Raw genomic sequence first — 23,079 nt, forward strand, 5'->3', positions numbered from 1 at the left:
AATATTATATAAAATGATTTATATCAATGTTGACTGTTATCTACTATAAGATGTATTTTAAATGATATGCATATTCTTAATTTCACATGTATTTATAACATAATTGTAGATACCTCTACGAAAAGTATTTATTCATAATTAAAAACAAAAATCATTCCATTTAATCCGGATTTTCAATAACCCGGGTGGAGTTTTGTCCAATCTAGTCCAGATCAGCTAGACTGTACCGATAATTTATTAATCCATTAATTTGAATGTTATAAAGTTAGTCATTTATTCGTAATAATTCCATATCCATAAATTACGTATACAATTGAACAATAGGAAATATAGTATAGACTAGTTATTTTATCAGACTTATTTAGGCTTGTTATACAAGACAGAATTTATCTAAAAATATAATTCCAAATCAAGTACCTAACTGTATTTTACCTTTTTTATGACTCCGTTTTAGTGTACTACTTATAAGTTATAGGTATACGTATTTATTTATGTTTTCCAAAGACACTCTAAGGTTTGAAACAATGCTTAGCTCAAAGAATAGTGTAATAAGTAGTGTCATACATAACATAAAAACTATGATATTTTTTAAGTGCCTAAATGATAAAATGAGTTTTCTTAACCTGTGCATTCCTTATAACTTATAAGTTAAGATCTGGCACCCATACGCAATAAAAGTCTAATTATCTAAATCATTCAAAAATTTCTAGAATTTTACAATCCTATCGATACCAGACAATTTAAAATAAATATTTTAAGCAACTATTGATAATTATTAATGTACCTATATAAAAAATAATGTGATACATTTAAAAAAAAATTTAATTCATTGTGTATAGTGCTAATAACTTAATTATCTGAAGACTAATTACAATAATAAAAATAAAATACAATAGATCCAATCAAAAAAGTAATTAAAAATACTTTATATTTATACCATAGTTTATTATATATAGTTTAAATAACATAATATATATTATGTCTCAAAGTAGAATATACCAGACAGCGACTGGTTTCCATCCGGCGGCACGCATCTTCCAAATAACCGCATGGTAGTTGCTGGTGAAAGGGGATACAGTGCTGATTTGCGTAGAACTAGTGTATTCTAGTTGGAGAAAGAGTATAATCTAAAATATTTAAGAATCGTTATTGTTGATCATTGGAAATAGAAAAAAACATATTAATTACATTTATTCACTAATTAGACGTTTGTTTTATAAACTCAAATAAAACAATTAATAAATTACTTAAACTGTTTATAAGAGTGTTGGTAGTTTAAATACTATTTACATTTAATAATTTTTATGCACATACTTACTTTTTTTTAAAGTTTTTTTTTCTCAAATTGTATTAGTTTAATTAACTAGATGTTACTATATTTCAACGATTCGTGTCAGTAATAATTTTTAGTTAATGTAAAATCTAGATGATAAACTCAGAATTCCTTATCATGCTTTTAGAGAGGTACAATTTAATGACCTTTATTGTCAAATGCATAGTAGTAATTGTTATAAACTAATTTTGCCTTACATCGACATACGAGATATTTTTAATTTAGTATATAATACCAATTGCAAAGATTTATATTACTATAGTCTATAATTATACTAACTATTTAATATCTAAAGATAGTTATGAATTATGATTATATAAACAAAAGTAAAAAGGAACATATTCATTTTCTTCCATCACCAGTATTCATGCGTTGCGGTTGTGCCTTAAAATTGGTCTCATAAAATATGTAAAACCTATAATTATAATACATAGCTTATTAAAAAATGTATTGTAATTTATTGTTTATTATATTGTAATAAAGCAATTGTAAAAATAAAAATAATTTGAAAGCAATTTATATTAGTTTGATTATGACAAAATATTCTATAAGTATATTTTATAACATAATACATGTTTATCGTTTAAGCATCAAGAAAAAAAAAATAAAAAATACTGGGAATCAATAAGGCTATAAGACTTGTTAGAAATATATGGAATATTGAGCTAAAAAAAAAGATCAACGTTTATAAAAGCTGTAGCTAGATAACTGTATTTTAAAATTGTTTTCATCCCAAATATAAGTAAAGTTATTATGTACTTAACTGTATAACCTGAATCAAAACGTAAAACAAGTTTATGGTAAACATTTTTTTTTTTTTTTTTTTTTTAATTTATACTAAAATAGATTAAATTAAATTTATGGTATTTATTCGTTATATGATATCAGTAGGTTTAGATAATGATAAAACTACATAGATATGTCAAAACAATGACATTTATTTAAAATAAATTAATCACTGAAATAAAGTTAGTCGTGAATATATATGAGATTACATAATCGTATATATATAATATTATATATATTACATTATCTTTTTAGACAGTAAAGATTACTAATATTTTTTTAAAATTCAAGATTATTATGTTAAAAATTCTGCCTGCACTGAGTGATTTAAAATTCATGATAGGGAAAACAGTATAATATAATACATTTTTTTTACTTTCATATAATGTAGTAGTAATTTTGCAGATCTTGAGAATAATTTTATTATCGTTTGACAGACATTTCAAGAATTTATTCCACGAAATTAAATTCAAGTCAAACAATATGTGTAAAAAAAAAAAAATAAAACAATTGGAGTTTTCCTATATATTTTTACAGGTGATAAATTGTATGTGATACAAGTGTAGGTATATGGTGACGTTAGGAGAATCAAATCAGGATTATAGATATTAATATACTATAAATATTTACTATAAACATTAAATACTTAAATTAAATTTTTATAATTTTAAAATATTGAAATTATACATTTTTGTACATTTGTAGGTAATTAATCACATTTATAATTAACAGGTAAAAAAAAATATGAATTTTGTAAAAATGTTTAAAATATTAATTATTTACGCTGTTTGTATTCTTAACGTGATGAAAGATAATATATTACTATAATAAACCGGCATCTACTTTACCTTTAAATTTTAATACGACCAGTAGAAAACAATAATATAGGGAATTGCATGATATTTGAAAATAATAAAGATTGTAAAATACCTAGCGAAAACAAATACAATTTTTCGATCGTATAAATTAAATTTAAATAACCTAATTTTCATCTATTATAATATTTTCACCATGCTGTTTTACCTGTAAACGTACGACACGTCTATAGTTGCGCATAGTACAAAACTCGACTAGTATATCTCTCTCGAGGCGCGACTCACGGTAATAAATCAAGCGCGTGACTACAAATTTCACGTAGGGTTTTATGGGCGCTGGCTATTCGATAACAGTCCATGTATAGTTGACTACAGTGGCGAGGGTTGAATAAGATGGGGTGCCGCGTGTGATAAGATGAATATACTGTAAGGGGTGGCAATGGCGGTGAGAAAAAAAAAGTCTACTTTACCGCTGAACTTATATTATTGTGGTAATAAAATTATCGTTGAGGAGTCACGGACGGCTGTAGTCCCTCAGCTCTGGGGTGGTATTTGTGCATAGAAAGAATGAGAACGAAAGATAATTTGTATTGTATCTCCATTATGCTCGCACATAGAGTGTAATTTATTTAAATATATCTAAGTGATGTATATTATCATTTTATTAAATTGTCTTTTGCGTGTGTGTACAACATTTACTCACTAGATAACTGTTGAGAAAGTGAACGCGGGAAGAGCAAAAAATGAGCAGGATATAACGAAAAAGATACGATCGAAGAAGGAAGAGCGAAAAATAAAGAGAAAAATAGAGTGGTAGAAAGAGAGAGTGAGAAAGAGGGACTGTACTGTATAATCATGAAGAAGGTGATGGGGGAGGGTAGTTAAAGTGTGAGACGTTCGTTGTTCAAAAGCCCTTCAGAATAGCGTCTGTTTGTGACAATTGGAGTATGGTGACAACTAAAATATTGGCATCTATTACACTTTGACTCGTTACCGGTGATCTCTTCTACTGTGGAGAGCTGCAGAGTCAGCCGTGGATTTTCTAATCACACCGCCAGCATAACACGCATGGCTGATACCATACACGATATATAATTATAATAATAACTACGATAATATTATACGTGGAAGATAAAACCATTAAATTTAATGGTGTGCGATTATTGTTATTATTTTCTTGGGAGACAAATCGGAGGTCAAATGATTTTTCATTGTAGGCCCATAGCCTGAAGGCGACGGTTGTATAATAACAGCGATGGATCAATATGAAGCGACCAGTGTAAATAAGTTTTTAAAATTTATCTAGATAAACTATCCAGACATAACTATTTATATAATGATATTGTTTTTTCTGGATAAATTTCTACTTGTTTTCTATGTATTTAACTAAAAAGAAAACTTCACCTATAAATACTGTACTTCATCTATTATACTTATATAAATAATTAACATAACTATTTATTTTTTACATAGTTTTTGAAAAACATTTAAGGTTATAATATTGGAAGTATAGTTTACGTGTAATACTTTTAAATATAAAAAAAAAATTCTATGCAGTATGCAGTCACAAAATCTAAGATATATCTCAATTATAGTTACTAATTATTTTTTTATTTACGATTAGTCAGTCGTAATTACTAATTATGTAATGTATTATAATTTATTTTACTTTATTTTACTATACACAATATTTTCAAAATATTTGGAATAATTTTAAGCTATTGTTGATTCATACCATGAACTTATTCACACTGTTCAGTAGTAAGTCAGTATGGACTCAAAAGTTAATAACAATACTATATGATTTAAACATATTCTATTATAATAATTAAATATGAAAAATAGGACATTTTTGGTAATAAATTATTTGGTCTACTAAATTACTAATAACAAAATAAATTACCATAGTATCAAAATAAATATATTATAATAAAATATACTTAGTGATATATAAGTTGACAGACCATCTTTGCTCACAATCGTTTTTCGTATGCAATGGTTTATGATTTTATCATTTAATATAAATTTAACACATCTTTTATAGTGATCTACTCAATGACAAAGTACACTCAACTCCCACAACTCTTCAGCAAAGTAGTTACCTACATATCCACTTTAATTTAATCGTAAATCTTCATCTAGGTGAACTCATATTCATATTCTTTTATCCTTGTTTTAGTTATCTATTCTTTTTATAATACTGGAAGCAATCGTTTTGAATAATTTTTCCAATGGTGATACATTTAGCATAACATAATTACTATAATATTGTATAATATTTACTTAAAAAAAATATATACTCTTTAGGATGACACCATACATATTTAATTCAATAATAAAATGCAAAGTATTATTCAGGATATTTTTATCTATAAAAATAAATTTTCAGACTAATATTTAATGAGGCAGAATTATTTGAAGCGTCGATAATCGAAGTGGAGTAGTACTGAGAGTATTTGCAAAACGTTGATCCAATTTTTAGCTTATCAAACATTTAAAAACTTATAACTAATAAACTATATATTTTCACAAACTGACAAATCCTAGATAATATTCGTTTAAAAGAGTAAAACTTCAAAAATTTAAAACGGTAATAAATAATTGTAAAGGTTTATGTTTTCTGAATAATTGAGTGTTTTACGTTAATTGTGTGACCCGGTATATTATCTATATTCAGGTACGAAACAGGACTTTTTGATACCTGTGTACGATATGAATACGTATCGTATCGGTCGTGCGTGTTATTCGATGCGCAATTTCATCATCATGCGTGGGCTGTAGGAATTCAAAATGTTCGTTGTCGAAAGACGCTGATTATTATAATGCCTATGTTATTATGATATCGTCACGTTCGCTCTAACATTTGTTATTTACACGCGTGAGGTTAGGTTAATATTAAGATGTAATATAAATATGTATTTATACCGTCCACAGTATACTGTGTGTATTCTACATTCTGATGACGCGTATGTTGTACGTGATGTGTAATTTCCTTTAGCGAGCATAATCATACATCCGTTCATCGGATTTCAATCGAAACGGTTTATGGTTAATATTAAGATAATATTAATATAAATTCGTCTTAAAATACAATTAATTGTAAGTGAATGGTTATTTGTGTATCTATATGAGATTATAATAAATAAATGCCTTATTTTTATTATTATCATAAAAAATGAATATTTTTTTTTAGAACAATTGTCGATAATTAATTGTTCTATAAAAATAATTAAATATACGATTAATGTTTGTGTTTAAGTTATAACTTGTAACCCTAGAAAAATGTAATTTATTAATGAAAATATGAAGAAAAGTGTGGCGCAATAAATAAATTGCAAACCACACGCATTTCTGTGGATTGCAGCACATTATAATATTATTATTTGTATTTAACCTCATAAAATCTACATTTATGCAGGTACAATACTAATCGTGTCTATACGAGTAAGAACGAAAATAATTAACGTTGAAAATTACAGTTTTATTTTTACTATCGTTGCGTACAGTGCTTAAATGTCTATAACTACGTATCGTGTTCTAATACAATGCGACAGACAGTGCTATGAGGTCTTACGCTAGGTATACTTGCCAAAATTGACGATTCGTGACACTCAAGCATTCTCCTTCGATCAAGGCAATCTATAGCTAAAGCAAGCGGTTTGTGGATTGAGTGGATATGCGACCCGAGGTTTTTTGCTATGTCTTAGAACTAATATAATATTTTATTGGGGATTTTCAGCTCAAAGTTGTTGTTTGGTTTTATTTATGGATTAGATTATCTCTTATGATACAAAACACTATATTATTTATACATTTTTTTTTATTTTATATTAAAAATACTTAAAAATCAAAAGATATAATTTTCTTTACAACTCACATACATTTTCGTTTAAAATTCTCTATTGAGGTAAACTGCATTGATGTTTTTCCTTGGCATTGTGATTACCTAGATGAATCAAATTTATTTTTTTTTTTAGAAATAAATAAACCACCATTAGTCATTACTTAGTATTATGCATAAAAATATTATCATGTACATGTAATACAATTTTAATAACAGTTTATTTAAAGCACTTCAAACCAGCTCATACTAATCTGTAACTTTTTTTTTATAACATTTGCAGGGCTTATAAATTATTGTATTTATTGTAAATGAAGAAATAATTTACAAATCGTATGCTTGTATGATTAATCCGCTTATACATAAAAACAAAAAATTAAATGTAATTTGTATTGTTATTATCATGTTTTTTGAAATCAAGAAACAAAGCGTGTACATTTTATTGTAAATAATAAATATTAATCGATGTACACTTTATGCGGAGTTTAGTTTAAGATTAAGTCGACTTTTTAAGAAATTCTATGTTTGTAGTAGAACTTTTCTCAAACTTCTTATACTTTTCTCAATAATAGAAACGACTATCGCCGATTTCCCACCGTACATGCATCCGGAATTGACAGTTCCGAACTTGATACATGATATCCGGTTGATACAAAACGCCGTTGTTTCTCATTTATCAACTATAAAACTGTATCGAATATTCCCTATTTTATTTTTTATTGGAAAAAAAAAATAATAAAGTAAACTTTTCTTGAGTTACACATTGTTTAAAAAAAACAATTCAATGAATAATATATTTTTTTAAATAATTATCTAACATTTGAAAACAATTTTGACTGTAAATTAACCAAAAATCGATTTTCATTAATATATTTCGACAGAATTGACATGAGTTGTACATATTATTATATATTATGTGACATATTCCTCGACTATATAATCTTCTCGAATCATTTCAAGTCTAACGGGTAGAAAATAATATGTAAATTCAAAGATGCACAATATTATGTAATGCAAAGAACTTCCTGTTTTCTGTCACTATGTTTCTCAAGTCTGATAAGGTACTCACTTATAAAAGTTAGAATGTTGGAAAATGTAATGAACGCATACTTGTAGATATACAATTATAATAATAATATATTACACTATGTATATGTTATACATTGTAAGGTGTTTAGGCCACCAACAAACTTACAACAAGATTGTATTGTTGTGTATTTACATCGTATTACGTATATTTTGTCATCATAAAGTCAATACAACTTTAAATTATAAATATTTTAGTAAATAAAACTATTATATTTATAAATATTATCATTATCTATCATGTATTTTTTTTCTTTATTTCCTCTTATATTAATATCGAAAAAAGAAATCGTATACCTACATTGGAGTTAGTAATCAAAACTGTTTATGTTTTAATGTTGAAAAATTACTATTTATTTCACGTTGGCTATTAGCTATTTACTACTAAGAAAATTTAATTTAAATCCATATACAATGACTAGCTTAAAATTCATCAAATACACTTTTTTATAGGTATCATATTTATAATTTTTTTAAAACAAATTACTTAAATTGTTAACTTTTTTTTATATTTTGAAATTTTTGGACTAAATTTGAATAATAAATGTATAAAATGTATGTGGTTAATAATGTAGTTCATTATATTATTACATGATATTTTAATGTATTACTTATATTTTGTTTCAGGTGAGAAAAAATGGTTAATAAATGTATTGATGATTTATTACTATCTATACCGGATTTTGCAATATATTCAAAATAATTAGATGCAAAATAAAAATACGAGAAAAAAATCATGTAGCGTTGTATACGTTAAGCACATAGGTAGGTCATATTCAATCATATTATCGTTTATAAAACAAATTATTACAATGTGTCTTATTTTTAGACTCTATAGAGGGTTAAAATATTATAAAATAAGTTTTGATGTATTTTTGTGAGCTTATATCTTATTATACGAAATGCTATGTGGATTTGGAATTTATAACGAAAAATAATTTTTACTGTAAATACTTTTCTTCAAAGTTAAAAAAAAATAAATAAATAAATAAATAGTAAAATTACTACTTTCATCCTACTTCTTACTTTTAACATCGTTCAACTGTAAAAATAAAATAAAAAAGTATTAAAATAATTTTTTGTCTTACATTTTTTCTAAAGATTAATTCATCAACAAACTATCTTTCGTTAGAATAATTATTTAATATGATTCTTATCTTTTTTTTCTTAAAAAAATATTCTTTCGTTTATACCTTATGAAATTATTATGACTAATTACAGCATCTAAAAGTCTGAGTTCAACATTTTTACAGATGCAAACTTTGTATGATGTTTAAAAAAAGTTTTAATTTTTATTCTGAGAAAGTTTAGTCTTTAAACAATTTTCTTCAATTATACAAACTATTTTTTATTATGATATCACTGCTTAAAGTATATTTGTTGGTATTAAAACAAGCACAATACTACAGATATATGTGTTTTTTAAAAAATTCAGATTGTAATTCTCTTAGTTTTTGTTCAAAATAGATTTTGAAATCAGTAGAACTTTGTTTTTCATTTGTTTATTTTGTTCCATAGGCAAGGTTTATGTTTATATGGTTTAATCATTAAAATTCAATTTTTAATTTTTAAATGATAATTTAAATTACGCATGTCGTTGTTTAACAGTTCATAAAATAATAGGTTTAGTTAGAACTGAAAAAATGTCATTCTAGTTTTTAATGAAAATCATTTTTATATCAGTTTTAGAACTTTTTATAGATTGAAACCAAATAAATGAAATGTTGAATTATTTAATCACATGATTTGAACTATGGTAATGAATATAGTAAAAATCCAAATTCAAGTGTATTAATATAACATCATTATAAAAAGTGAACATTTACAAGTTATTATTATTTTTTTTTTTTAATTGGTCTTTATTTCTCTTTGATACCTAGGTTTTTAGTGTTAAATGTTGTATATTATCGTATCGTGCTGTTAAATTACGTCTATTAACAAATATTAAATCTGAAATATTGGTTCATTAGTTAAATTAATGGTTCAAAATATAAATTGAAAAAAATATTGATAAAAACTGAATATTTTATAAATATTGATGTATAATATTATATTATAATATATAATACGTATTGTTAGGGATGATAAAATATGAATTGAACATTTTATATGATATTTTTTTGAATTGTTCACGAAAAATTGTAAATTTACGAGTTTTATTTTTATTTATTTTATTTAGGTTTAGTAGTTTATCTATGTGTTGGTAGAAGCAGTAATATATTTTAAAAAACTATAGAATTTTTAAATTTGTAATCATAAAATATAATACTACATTCAATTATTTCGTATACACTTAATATGACTTAATTTTAAGTAAATTTTGGTTTAATGTTATTTAATTTAATTTTAGTTTATGTTTATTTTTTTACGCATTCATTAACAGGTATAAATTAGTATAATAATAATAGCCACGTGATGTTCAAAAAATATTTTTATAAAATATATGTGTTCACTTTGCTCATTGCCAAAAGTGTATAGGTATAAACAAATATTTTAATTTTAATTCTATTCATTATTTGTACATCATATAAGTTAGAGTAGAAAAAGTTACTTACAGAAATGCTTTGTTAAAGTCGTACAATTTAGGTTTTGTTGTGAAACTCACACATGTTCTATTCGAATTTGATGTGTACGGATTCGGTATGTACCTTAGCTACCTACAGTGAATATAAAGGCAAAATAAATTTTTTGCACGCGGGTGGCCGCTTAAATATTTCCAAAACATTGGTTTTCCCAAAATGGAGTCTCGTTGTTAAAATCACCGTGCCATTGTGTACGCATTTTTTTCCTTCAAATGGAGCAATTTCTTTATTTTTTAGTTCTGTGATACAAAAAAAAAAAAAATCATACCGGTTAACCAACTTCATAAAAGCAATAAAAATAATAATAATAGAAAAACAAAAATAATGACAATACATTCTTCATAACCTGCAGTATAAAAGTATAAAAAAACACTTATTGAACTGTTCTCCGTATTTTTATCAGTATATTATCAAGTAATTTTATCCATCAAATAGCGCTTTTACACATAATAATTGCCTCAGTAGTCTCTACCTACTACACATTTAAGTACAATACTATACAGTTCGCATTAATTATTTATTTTTAACTTGTATAACTATTCATGAAAAAAATTTGTATAAATTTGTATAAATATGTTAAAATATTAACAAAATGTGTTTGTTATTATTATAAGTTATGACAACCTTTATCGCTTAACCAACAATTATTGTAATTATCGTTAACATTTATTTAGTTAATCTATAGCTGCTAAATACGGTGTGGTTATTTTTCGTAAATTGTTTTATTTGAAGTAGTTTATATCCTCACAAAAAAAAAAAAAAAAATAATAAAAGTAAAAAGATAGCACGCATATAAAAATAAAATTTACTCCGTTATTATCAATCACATTACGGCGAATCTTATAATTTAAACATTACATTCTGTTTTGTTGCTTTTCACTATTCTATTAATGTTATTCTCACGTTTTATTTTTATGGTGTTTTAAAGCTTTAAATATCATATATTAGTATTTTTAAATAAAATATTGTTATAGTAATAAAGTTAGATCATACAATAATAATTTACTTTATTACATATTGGTTGGTAATTATTAACAGTTATAATTTATAAATTAGATGATTTAACTAAAATGTTTTTTTAACCAAAAACATTCCATACGTCCAAATAATTGAGTTTAGAATTCTATAAAATAAGATTCAAGTATCTATAATTATTAAATAATGCTTATTTATATTACTTTTATATTTTAAATATTATTTTTTTATATCATTTCTGTTTCACGCAATGATTATCGCGAGAATGTTAGACGAAATGATGCGAATACAAACAATTAAAACCAACGTTTCAGACCCATTCATACAAAACTGTTTGGGACGATTACCTCACTTAACCGTTTCTAAGTAAAAAGTTATGGATTCACCACCACTAACACTTTCCTTAGCATACCCTCTCAATATCCTACACATTGCCGTAACAATCGTTCTATAAAATATTAAAGATTAAATATTATACTTTTTTTTTTCCCAATGCTTATATTTTTTCTACATAATATATGAAAAAATATATGGAATATCAGAAAAGAGGATTGGAAAATGACATTCTGAACTTGGGCTAGTATGAAATTTCAACATTTTTTAAGATTCCAGTATAGATTTTACTAATGAATAATGCATATCATTGTTTCTGATCAGCGAAATAAAATATTCCTCTTTTATTGCGTGACCGTTCGGTTGATGCTGGCCTACCATAGCTAATGCATCTTTGGCGAACGGTTTTGATCAACACGCAATTCAAAATGTTCGGTTAAAAAACTAATTTTTTGTTTTTGGTATTTTTTGTATTGAATTTACGTGATGGGGTTTATTGTGAATGAATAATTATTAAAATGTCGTACGCAAAAGTCCCCATTTCTCTGGTGTATAACAAAAGCCGTCTTTAAACTGTAACGCCCTTTGTCTAATATATAACATTCATATACATACTTAAACGTATTAAAAAAATAATCGAATAGCATGAAATTAAATTTTTTTTCGTAACTTTTAACTTATGTATAAAAACATAAGTGTGTACTGTGTATAATGCATCGGTTTATGTTTCATAGTTAAAGATTAGAATTTTAATACAATACCTTTATCATACATCTTCCATTTCTCTGACTTATTTTTATATAGCTTATTGTTCTTTAAGCTAATATTAAAAGAAATAGTTAATTCTATATGAATTTTTAAATAAATATATAGTGTTGAAACGTAATTTTAACATCGACGTTGAGTAAAATTTATGAAAATGATATGCTTTATATTTCGTAGAATATTTTAAACACAATTTAATTGCAATTTAAGCATTTGCTGATGGATCTTATTAGTAATTGTTAGAAATATTTGTAATTAAAAAAGATAACAGTAAATTATTAAATCTATTATAATGTACAAATTATAAAATATAATTTTTAATTCATTGAATAATAATTATTTTTTTTTTCTATCTGGAAGTATAATAATAATTTTTATAAGTTTTTTGTAAAATTTTGTTGAATACAAAATGATTATTTTAATTTGAGCATAGTTTCATGTTAATGTTTTTTTTATTATTATTTAAAATCAAAATACAATTATTTTTTCATGTGAATTAAAACTTATTTACGATCATCAAAAATTATAATTAACTGCTTTTAGTTAAATTACATTTAACTGCCTTATTATTATAACCAATAAAAAAATTAAGTTGCAAATGTAATCTGTCCATTGATAATTGTAAAGTATTCTAACGTTGGTTGCAAAAACATTTAAGTTTACATACATTTTTTTCTTGTCAACTATGATAAAGTAAAAGTTAAGTTATATTTAAATGTGTTTTAATACAACACTTTTGTTTGTTTATTTATTTTTGTTTTGGTAAATTCTTTCTAAAATATAGAATTATATGTTGGGAATTTCACTTTGATATAATCTAATACAATTTATGTGGTTAACAAATATTTTGTTATAATGATAAAGTTAATATTCATACATTATGCGAAAGTTAAATCAATAATATTTTATAATCGGTGTCTATAATTAATTATTAAATTATAAAATATATGAAATTTATTCTATTCCTTTGACTGTTCTCTCAAAATTATTATACAAAAATTACTATAAAAGATTTAGGGAAATATCCGGTGTAGATTTTCAACTATAAAAATGGATATTAATTGGGGTATTTAAAAAAAAAAAAAATATTTTAAGAGCAAAACATTTACTTTATGATTTATTATTATATAATATTTTAGTTAATCAACAAATATTGAATATTTGTATGTCCTACTCATTTAATAAAATATCGTTATAAATGTATATTATATTATAATTATTTTATATTGTCTTGATTGACAGGAAATATCCTAAAATTTGTACTTATCTTGTTCTATCAATAAATTAAAATATTGTACTATTTTACTTTTATAATATAATTTATACATAACAGATAAAATCTAGTAAAAGTTCTTTTTTGTATAAGTCTTTCAAAATCGAAATCATATTAAACCAACATTCTCGTAACAAAGTCTCGTTAGCTGAGTAAATTGAAAACTTTTTTCCTCCAAGTAATTTTGAACATGTTTTATTTTTACGGGAAATTTTCTTACCATTTTTGCGTTGCCTTTCAAATGATTGTTTTATAAATCACTAAGAACATTTAATATTATATTATCAATCAACAAATAAATATTTTTATATTCTGAATAATGATAAACGCAAAATTTGTTTAACATTTTAATTGTAAATAACGTATAACAAAATATTTTTTTCATTTACAAGCCCTGCTTATAAATCTAATTTTATTGTAATATTATAAACTCTTAATACAATTATTCAATGCATACATGTATGCATAACATAATTAAATAATTTATTACTATGAATAAATATTTTGTAAGTTCGTATATATTAGTGTTAAATTGATAAGGAAATCATTATTGCAATTTTTTTATTAGTTTAACATTTTAATTCTAATTTTACATGTGTTTAGTTTATGTAGCACGATTTATTATACATATAAATTTAGATAATATATTTGTTTTATTAATACTTGATTTAGTTGTATAATATAAAGTTAAATAATTTGAATGCATAAGATATTCTAAATTTTTTTTTTTTACAAATGAAAATAAAATGTAATTATTATCATGTAAATACAAAGTAATAAATTATAAATGTATTATGTTTCTGTGTTAATATAATTATTACATAATTGTTATATATTATTCTTTGCTACATTATTATTTGAGATAGATTAATAAATTATTTTTTTATAAATTTTACCTAGTAGTCTGAAATGATACATACACCCCAAATATTTTTAATTCTTTAAAATATTTTACTTTGATAAATTAATAAACATTTATTTATTAATTATTTTTAATTAATGCGTGGCTTAACATTGGTTTCATAGAACATTTATTGTATAAGGTATAAAATTGTTGTAAACTAAAAGTTTTTATAAAAAAATTTGTTTTTAAAATTTATTATTTATTATACTATATTACAATGTATATGATAAAAAAAATAATAATAATAAGTACAACGAGTTGTATAGTGTAAATATATTTTATTCAAACACAATACACATCACTAATGATTTGTTATTAAATTATTACTGCTTCGGTAAATAATGTTTAATAAGAGTTTTATTTGTCAAAATATGCTTGCACGATTTGCTTGGTTGGTTTAAAATTGACTTCTATGAAAAATTGTTTTACATTCTTGCATATAATACCTATATTTATATTAATATTTTTAATTTAATATTATTATAAAATTTGTCTAGATCAGTCTAGGTTAAAAGTAATATTATAGGCTAGTAATATGATACTAGCGATTTTATAATTTATGAAATAATAAAATATTAAAATTATGTATTCTGATAAAATATATGAATATTAATAAAAAACAAATAAATAATTTGTTGATAAAAATATATACTTATTTGAACTTGATAGTATACTACTTTACTAGTATTAAATTTTAATTTGTAAAGAATGGTAAATTTTTCTGTTATTTGACCGGTAATTATAATACACAACGATAAATTTAATTATTTTATTGAGCCATTAAAATAGTTGACGTAAGGCCAATTATAATCAGCTGTTGTAAGTTCCAAATTTATAATATCTTAAATTTTTATTTCTAAAATGTTAGTATTTTGCCATTTTGCATAGCGTAGTAGTCCTATTTATGATTGTACAACAAGTATAATATAGTTGTCAGTATAACATGTCGTATGATGTAATATTTCATAAGATTCAAAAAAAAAAGTTTTTTTTTGGGAGATACCAATTTAAAAACAACTATAAATAAGAAATAATGTAGAATATTAATTTTTATAAAATAATTACCACAAAATTATAAAAATAATAATAACTTTTTAATAAATTTTAATTTAAACCTTTGAATGTAAAATAATAACATGATTTTGGAAAAACAATGTATTATTTTGTAATTTTGCATTTTTAATAAAATATTATAATTTTGATAAGCTAATTTTCTCCTGCGATTGACTATATGTTTCAAGTATAAATACTCTAATAATGTACGATAATTTTAAAACTAGATAAAATATATGCGTGGTTATCATTGATTTTCATTTTAGTTTCATAATAAATGTGATTATAGGGACTTAAAATCTTAAACTATGTTATAATGTTATAAAAAGAGGTTTTACTAGCTTGTAATCTTGTATTAATAATGAAAGTCTAATATTTTAAAATAAAATAAATAATACACTATATATTAACTAAACACTCACATACAGTAAACGTACCTAATTAAAAAAATATATAATTTATTGTTATTTATTTCATTATTTATCTCAAAATTTTAATTAATTAATTTTGTTTCTTGATATTATTTTATAATATTAATATTTTCAAGACTTAAACTGAAATTCAATTTATAAAAATAATTTAATTTGAACGTAAATTGTTGCAATTATTACACTTTATTATTTTTTATAATCATAATTATTATTAAAAACAATATGTAAACACTATAATAACAATAAAACACTTTGTCATATTGAATCTAATAGTATGTTTCAATTAAAAAGTTATCTACAACTTTATTGAAAGCTACATAATTGATTATACAACTGTCATTAGTCTGTCCGCAAAATAATGTATTTTTTTAGTAATCAATCCATAGATTAGTCTAGATTCTAGAATAAGTGTTTCATCTATGATTTTCTACCTTGTGCTTTATCCTTGAAATGTTTGTACTAAATGACTCTCACATCTTTGATTATTTGTCTTAAACATATAACATGTTCTTAATCTTTTTCAACGCTTCTTATTTATTAAACTCTCCACTGTGATGCTATGGAGTTCTTTTTTGTGTCTCAGTGTATGACTTATTATATGCTACTGCCTTGATATTAAATTATTTGGTAAAGTTATTTTCTCTTTAGCTAAATTTAACACTTTTTATTTGTCTTTATTTTTGCTAACATCACGTATCTTAGGCTTCTAGGGTTGTTTTTATCTTTTTTAATTCAACAAGGATATTTCATTAACATATACTACTTTGCTCCATAAAATTTTTTGAATTAGTTCATTTTTATTACTAAATACTATTACTTCTGTTTTTACTATAATTATATTATGTTAAAAATATGTTATTCATGTCAATAAGTGCTGTTTGTAAATCGTTTTTACAATGCATATGTATATGTATATGCATATATCATTTGCGAATCTTATCAATGATTTTAAGATATCTCCTATCATTGTTTTTATCTTCATATTCTTCATTTTTAGTTTTTGTTTTATATCCATTTATGGTTTGTTCAACGTAGACCTTAAATAAAAATGGTAAAAGTGAGCATCATTTTTGTGAATTAGTTATCTTTTTTGTAGTTAATTTTAATTTAAGGTTCCTAATTTTTGTGTACTGCATATAGAATATTTCTATGCTAAAATGTTTCATTATGTTTAACGGTATTTTCCAATTGACATATTAGTATATCAAATTATTTTGAATAACTAAAAGCTTACAGAACAAATTATTACAATATTTATGCCGGCGTTCAGGATAGGCAATATAGCTGCATGTATGTCCTGGATTATACAATATAATAATACTGTATTATGTAATTATTAAATGTTTTAGGTGTTTTTATAATATTATAATATGCATTATATTATGATTTAATAATAGTAGTAACAATAATTTAAATTTCTAAATGTAATAATCATATTATATCTTAATTCAATTTTGTCATCATAAAGTTGAGGGCATTGTGAACACTGGACTTTAAGGAATATTTTATAGGTAACTATGCATTTGACAATTTACCATGTCATTGTGACTCGTGATCATTAATGTGAGAATATGGGTAAATTATACGCACGGGAGATTATTTTATGTACTCGTGTGGATATAATAAAAAATAATGCTATTTTTGTTCAAATGAACGATTTCAATAGCATGTGAAAATAAAATTATAATTTCAATTTTCATAAAAAAATACTCATAATGCGTACAGAGAAACAATCAATTAAAATTTTTTGAGTTATTGTTAAATGATTAAATATTTTAGCTTGACATTTGCAGTACTTTAATCAAATGAAAAAGAGAATACGGCTTTGTCACTCCAACATACGTGTTTTGGATAGTTTAAATTTTTTTTTAATGACAATCGAAATATACGTTGAGACTTTTTTTTTTTTTATCTTAAATTAATACCTAATTAAAATAACTTTTAAGATCTAAAAAGATTGAATTTGTATATTTTTTAAAAATTGTTGATTTTATAGATATTTTTGTTTCAATTAAATGTAACACTTACTAAGCCAATAGCACCCTTATAAAATCCGAGATTTTTTTTTTTTTTTTAGTCAGTTCTAAGACATTTAAAGGTTGAACATAAAATACGGACTTGAATAAAGATACTTATACGCAGTACTACATATAATTCTTATATAGGAGCTTAGTTATTTTATTTTGTTGGTTTATTTTTTAAATACATTAATCTTAGGGTTTAAAATTCTAGATTTGTTATCTTAAGTAGTTTAGATTTACTAAATAGATAGATTACGTTTTTATTATAGAATTTCGACTTTTTTCTTTTTATATTTTTAATATTATCAACATTGTCTATTTAAACTTGAAATTTAAAGTAATAATAATAACAATAATGATAAAAAAGATTTAAAATAATAAAACTTAAGATATCATAATTCTACTTGTAATTTAAAATAATTAATAACATTTTATTTCTTTTTTTTTTATTTATTTAATAAATATTTTGAGACTATATTCTTATGAAATTTAATAATCATGCATAATATTTAAATGTTAAACTTATTTTATTATCTTAACTTTTTTAACAATATAATTAAATTTAACACAAAAAAACTTTTCCGTATAAAATGCGTTAAACTTATAGCTAAATATAGTATAACGTGTGCTCGGAAACTTATTTTACTTACCCTTAGTCTACTACTGTTTTCGTTGGTCCCGACAACAGATTTTTAAATTCGCCACACAGGCGCCCTTAACGCATCACCAAGTTTCACCGAGTATCCGATAACTTTTGTGTCCCCTTTTAAACTTTCAATGGAAACATATAAGTGTACAAAATATAAATATGAGGTGTATATTGAACTGCATCAGGGAAATTTTGAGGCGGGTCAATTACTTAGGAGAAATGTCATGGATCGAAAGAAGTTATCCTCTAAATCTAAAATGATTAATACGAAGAAGTTGTGATCTTATATTAATATAATATATGTATTATGTTGAAAACTATAACTGCTATAAAAACATAAGTCTGTTATTTTATTAACCAAATCATTTATAATAAGTATACATCATAACAAATTTACTACTACGTGTATTAAATTATAACATAATTATTTAGATTGGTTAAAAGTATATATTTTTATTGTAATATAATATGTCTAAATGATTTGTGTACTAGAATAAAGTAAGCTTATTGAAATATTTTATACTAAAAATGTTGTGTTCATTTTTCTTAATTTTAACGATCCGTCGAAAAATGTACTATCAATGTTTTAATTGTTTTATAATAATAATTGTCATTCTGATAGTTGAACTATTTCATCATCAATATGGCTTTTAAATTTATATATGAAATAAAATACATATAATATCATAATCTTATTTACATTTACTATTATTTTCATGAAACAGCTATGTCTAAACATATCAATATATAACATAACAAATTATACCGTAAAGTAGTGTAGTTGTATAGTCATGTTAATTTTCTGGGGAAATAACTCATTCAACTTATACACATCTTAAGGGTATGCAAATATTACGGTATTCTTAAGATTATATGTGTACAAAGTAATATTAATTAACTCATAGGTGGTAGTGTATGCATTATATCCAGTATAACAAGTTAAGATTAACGTATTAGAATTTTCATAGTAAAACATATTTACAATTATACTTTGTACTCGTATGTGTATAACATTTTACTAGCTCTATGCATATGCCTTTAATCTATACATTATTTTAATTAAATTGAATGAAAAAAATTTTTTTGAAGAATTGTTTTACATTGTAAAATCATTTAGCATTTCAACAAAATAAATTAAATAATAGTATCACTGTAAATAGATATTAATAAATTATACATCGAATTCGTTTATTAGTTATCATGGAAAAACCATAAACAAATTCCCAAAACTTCTTTTCTCTGATTGAGTTTATCAATATATTTATTTGATAAAAGTAGTATTTGTCTGGTTTTTAGTTTATATAAATGTATATATTATTGTTATTATTACGTATATTTTTTTTTTTTTTTTTTTAATGCATTTTTGTTACATATGTAACAAACTTCCATTATTTATTTATTGAACTATTTTTAAATGATGTCTCTTAGTTACTTTTAAGTTATAACGTTATATTAAGGTTGATTGTAATTTAGATATTTAAGTAGCTGTTTATTATATTTACTTATATGTTGTTGAGCACAATAGAATCACATGTGTAGACCATTATACATTTGGAGATAAATACCTAGGTTTTCAAATTTTTTAATTAGTAATAAAAATTACATATAGTAATCAATAATTATCAATATTAGTATTTCATTCTATAAAAATTAACGTAGATAATTTTATCTAAATATTTGGAAACAAATATGCACGTTAAATTGTTTAAATAATTGTAAGTATATCAAAACTTTCGTATCACAAAATTATTGTTGGTTTATAAATGTTTTTTGATATGTTGTAATTACGAGCGAAAACGGATTTATAATTTAAAATATTATATTTTAATATTAAAAAGGTAGACTGAAAAAAAGCGTATCAAATTCATACTCAATCACCTATTCCACAAATACATTTTTTTTTGTCACAAACGAGTTCTTCAAATATTTACTGGTTTTCATCATATTACATTATAAACAATGTGGTGTGTTATTTATATGATAAGAACTACTGCATCACTATAATAGTACTCACCATACATATTGTACTATATAGGTGAGTATCTATCGTGACACTAGCTGGTGTGATAATAAAATAAAGTCATGTTCACGCAAAACCACTAGCATTCGACAACAACGTAATAGGTTAAGTTTTTGCATTATTTAAATTTTGTGTAAAAGCTATGTTATATTTATTAGTTTTTATTTTATTCATTTTAATGATCTTTGCTGTTGTTTAAGTAAAAATATGTTACAAAAAAAAAAAAAAAAAAAAAATTGGTTTAAGGTAATAAATGAATAATGATACATGATTAACTTTCTATAAGGATAATGGTTAATGCGTTTCATGTTTATTTGATTTCGTATTTTGAATATCATTTCAAAACATCTAGACTCAATCAATCTGAAATTGGATGATTGATATTTGAATTGTATGTGTTTATTTTTTGATATACCGTATTCTCTAAGACTGCGTACTCAAAATATTGAGTAATTAATTTAAATAACTAATATAGTAACTACTTAAAAATTCAACATATTGTACGAGTATTAGGACATGTATTAATATTAATATTATATCAATTATTTATCAGCCGTTATTTAAATATTGTATTGTATTTTAATAGTTTTGAATATTTATACTTAAATTAAATCTCAAAAACGTTTTTTGTAGTATATTTGTCTGTAAAAATATTTATATTAATATTGCATTATTATTAAAAGCCGATACTGTATTAATTTGTCATGTATATTATTTTTATTTTTATTCATTTACGAACGTTTTTAAATGTACAAAGAATGGTTGTTATGTTTTCATCATATTTGTCAGTACTGTTTATTTCTCGTTAATTGTCCCTGCTATACGTTACTTATTAAATATCCATTTATAAAAATATATTATTTTGTAAGCAAATCATTATTACAACACAAAATAAAGAATTTTAATCGAAAAATAGGGTTTTATATTAATTTAAACTTAATTTCCCTGTGGATCCCATAAATATATTTTGAAAACATGTGTATTTACGTACTTCGTATTTATATTTTTAAAACAAAAATTTTCCTTTAGACTTAAAAACGTCCGTGAAAATAATAATAATATATGTATGTGATAGTATGTAATTTTCATTTGATTTTTTAATAGGATTCTAATTTGATGAGTAATTTATTTTTGTATATTACATTAATGATCTCTTTTATATTCTGTATGGTATTATGAATAATATATTTATATTTAATAATACACTATATTCATTCGCGTAATTAAAATGTATCTTTATAATAATTATAAATAATATGTAGATAAAAATTAATTTATTAAATAAATCTACGAATGAATCACTCGAAAAAAAATTATGGATCGTAATTACCTATTTTTTAAATAAATACAGACAATTTAAAAAAAAGTTATTTAAAGAAGACGAAAAAAATAAAACAATATAAGATACCAGTTTTTAAACGTTCATTGGAAAATAATTTTTCCATAACAATCATTGATTTAAAAATAAAGTAATTGGGTGATATTATTTGCATTATAAGCTTCTGTAAACATAATTTTCGAAAAATATAATAACACGTTAAAATATTTTACTATTATGTACATAGGTACCTATGTAAACATTAAAATTAAACGTCACCCATCGTTATTATTTGTGTTCCACACTATCATTTAGGAACAATAATATTACACTTATGTTGTAATACACCTAACCATCCTTAGTTATCACATCTGACTTTTGTCTTATTATTTATTATAGTGATCAAACATAATTGTGCTAGAACTTTATAATTATTTCGAATATTATTGAATTCTTAATGATATCCATCCTGTTTTTATTTCTCTGCAATCGTATATTATATTGACATATTTAATGAGTTATTTCGAGAATGCTTGATGACAGCGAGATGAAAAAATAATGGGTAGTAAGCTATTCAGTAAATAATACATGGAATATACGTATGACAAATGTGAGTGCTTCTAATGAATTATGGGTCAAAGTTTTGTTATTAGTAAATAATGGAATTTGGCTTTAAACAATAATTGCATAACTAAATACGTGTGTTCGTGCCCGGATCACCTAGTATTTTTGTTTATATTATTAATATAATATTATGGCTTATATTCGGTAACAGTTTTACGTACCACCACAACCACTCCGCCATCGCGTCCAACACACACACTTACACATGCACAGCATGCATGTTTCGTTTAAAATTTTTAGTTTTATTTTTGTATTTAATTGTGTCGTTTG

General features: G+C 23.4%; 1 protein-coding gene across 2 annotated transcripts in view; it reads left to right on the plus strand.

Annotated features, from left to right (window-relative positions):
- Nucleotides 1–23,079, plus strand: part of LOC112595459 (zwei Ig domain protein zig-8-like) — a 371,885-nt gene that overhangs the window by 103,875 nt on the left and 244,931 nt on the right. The gene's annotated exons all lie outside the window — the stretch shown is intronic.

Source organism: Melanaphis sacchari, unplaced genomic scaffold, assembly GCF_002803265.2.
Source record: "Melanaphis sacchari strain LSU unplaced genomic scaffold, SCAv2.0 Contig27_pilon_pilon, whole genome shotgun sequence".
In the NCBI taxonomy this organism is placed as follows: Eukaryota; Metazoa; Arthropoda; class Insecta; order Hemiptera; family Aphididae; genus Melanaphis; species Melanaphis sacchari.